Source organism: Pinus tabuliformis, chromosome 5_2 (assembly GCF_031772625.1).
Source record: "Pinus tabuliformis cultivar Carrire ecotype Pingquan chromosome 5_2, CPIR1, whole genome shotgun sequence".
NCBI lineage: Eukaryota > Viridiplantae > Streptophyta > Pinopsida > Pinales > Pinaceae > Pinus > Pinus tabuliformis.
In genome coordinates this window covers 487404640-487407904 of record NC_142306.1, presented here as the reverse complement: position 1 = coordinate 487407904, position 3265 = coordinate 487404640, and positions in this window count along the sequence as shown.

Below are 3265 nucleotides of genomic sequence, written 5' to 3'. Positions count from 1 at the left end.
CAATGTCGGGTTAGAAGTGCTGCAATCATGCCCAGCACAACGAAAATTGCTTTTGTCGGCTATCGGAGCTGTTGATGTTCAGGATCCAAATCTAATGATCTTCGATCTAGAAAATAGTACACCGCGTCTCCCCCATCAAATGGCTTTCCAAATTCCAGTGATAGTAAAAAACAGACCTATTCATCGGACTGTGATTGATGAGGGAGCTTCTACGTGTATTATGTCGATTCAATGTTGGAGATCCCTTGGTTCTCCTTCATTGAACCAATCCCCCACCATCCTTAAGGCCTTTGATGGCCGTGGTTCCGTCCGTTTGGTATTCTACAAGAATTGCCTATAGGGGTAGAAGGTAAAACCGTTAGTCTGGATGTGGAAGTGGTTGATGCCCCTCTAGACTACAACCTTCTTTTGGGTCGAAGTTGGTCATATGCTATGACGGCGGTTGTTTCATCGGTCTTCAGAATAATCAAGTTTCCACATAACGGTAAGATCGTGACTATTGATCAGCTGACATACTTTTCATCCGACCCAGCCTCTTCAGAGAGTATCCAGCATGTCGGTAAGACGACAATCCCTTATAGGGACGTTGGTGTAGGTTTAGTTAAGGATTCCGGTTTACTGGGAACTTTTCCTCTCCCTCCACTCAACGTAGACCCTTCATTTGCAACAATTCATATGATTACATCAGAAAATATTATTTATGACGATCCTTGGATTGTCCCATCTGACTCTGAGATAGACTCATTCGGTGATGCTATGCCTTTGAGTCCTATGAAATTGCTTATGAAGCTGTCATGTCTTTTACCGACTCCATTCAACCGAAATCGACCAAATGAATGTGGTCAGTGAAGAATCACTTTTCACCTCAACCTTAGAACGGATAGCGTTTCCCGAAGTCGTGTCATCTGACGAACAACTTCGCGAAATCCTAAGTGTAGATGATCTACCATGGGAGGATCTCCATCACAGATCTTCGTTTTTACCTAAGGATGATGCATTTGAAAATGATTTTTCATCTATCTTTACCGCTGAATATGTCAAAGACGCTCAGGATCCAACGAAACATTCTGATTCAGAGTTGAATTTAGGGAATATTTCTCGTACTATTCCCATTGATATTTCAGTGAAGCCCGGAATTGAGGAGAACATTCATATAGGTGCCGCATGTACAGAAGAAGAAATCCAAACTTACAAGGCCCTATTCCAAGAATTCCGCGATGTGTTTGCCTGGTCTTACGAGGAAATGCCGGAATCGATCCTGCCATTGTTGTTCATGAAATAAAGACCTACCCGGATGCTAAACCCGTCGGCAACGGTTGCGTCAGATTCACCCTCGAAAAGCGGCTGCGATTAAAGCAGAAGTCGAAAAGCTGTTGAAAGCAGGTTTCATTTATCCGATCCCGTTAACGGATTGGGTATCGAATATTGTTCCGGTTAACAAGAAACAAGGAACAATAAGAATCTGTATCGACTATAGGGATATAAATCGAGCTTGTCCAAAAGACAACTATCCTACGCCTTATATCGATCAAATTATTGATGATTGTGCCGGAAGTGAAATGTTTTCCTTCATGGATGGTTTTTCGGGCTATAATCAAATCAATATTCTACCTGCCGACCAACCAAAAACGGCATTCATTTGTCCATGGGGGACATTTGCTTATTGCAAATTACCTTTTGGGCTTAAGAATGCCGGGGCTACTTTTCAACGGGCGATGTCTTATGCATTTCATGACATCAAGCACATTGTGCAACCCTATCTCGATGATTTGCCTGCTCATTCTTTACATCGAGCTGATCACCTTGTCCATCTACGAGCAATCTTTATGAGGTGTAGGCATTATCGAATTCGGTTGAATCCCCACAAGTGTGTTTTGTGTATAGAACAGGTCGATTGCTGGGATTTGTTGTTTCAAAAGCCGGCATTCGCGTCGATCCCTCGAAAGTCGAGGCTATCATCAAATTGCCTCCTCCTTCGAGTTTGCGCCAACTCCAAAGTTTGCAAGGGAAAGCGAACTTTTTACGCCGATTCATCCCAAACTACGCCGAGGTCACTAAAGGTTTTACACGGTTGTTGAAACAGAACGCACAATTCTTTTGGGACGAGATTGCCCAACAATCTTTTGATGCACTTAAACACGCGTTGACCCATGCACCGTTGTTGCATCCTCCCAACTACAACCAGGACTACTTCTTATACCTCGCAGCTTCGCATTCCACCATTGGAATGGTGTTAGTTCAAGAAGATGAATTCGGAGCGGAGCATGTGATATATTATCTTAGTAGGACCTTGAATCCCACTGAGCTAAAATATTCGCATGTGGAGAAATTGGCCCTGGCAGCCGTTCAAGCTGTCCAGCGTTTCCGTCACTACATTCTTCTCCGCAAAACTACAGTTATTTCGGATTGCAACCCTATGATTTATATTTTGACAAAACAATTGCTAGGGGGCAAGTACTCTAAATGGATCGTTATCCTGCAAGAGTTCGACTTGGAGTTCGAGAAGTCCAAGTCTAAGAAATCCTTAGTTTTCGCGGAATTGATGTGTGATTTCCCGAGTGCTGACACAGAGACTGTGGCAGAAGAGTCCATTGCGGACGAATCTTTGTTTCTTATCAGTACTGTAGATCCGTGGTACGGGGATATAATCATCTATCTCCAAACCCAAACCTTTCGGCCTGAAGCTTCCAAAGCGGAACGTCGAAAAATTCGGTTTCAATCCCAGCCATACAAAATTATTGGAGATACACTTTATCGCCGGGGGCAGACTTAGTTTTTCGACGTTGTTTAACTCACGAAGAGGCTGAGGGTTTTGAATGATTGTCACTCTGGAGCATGTGGCGGTCATATGTCTGGGTATGCCACAGCTCAGAAGGTGTTGCGCGCTGGCTATTTCTGGCCGTCTATGTTTAAAGATGTATCATTGCAGTCAGGAAGTGCCACAACTGTCAAGTGTTTGATCGCAAGATGCGCGCTCCACCTGCTCCTCTCCACCCTATAATTGCCGCTGGTCCATTCGCCAAATGGGTATCGACTTTATTACTTGTAACCCTCACTCGGCCGGGGGGCATGCGTATATCATCCTTGCGGTTGATTATTTTACTAAGTGGGCCGAGGCGATGCCTACATTCGACGCAAGCGGCAAAACAGCTGCAGTTTTCGTATTCAATCATATCATAACTAGGTTTGGTGTCCCACAAGCAATCATTACTGACCATGGGAGCCATTTTCGAAACATCATGATGACTGAGCTTACAAGCCAGCT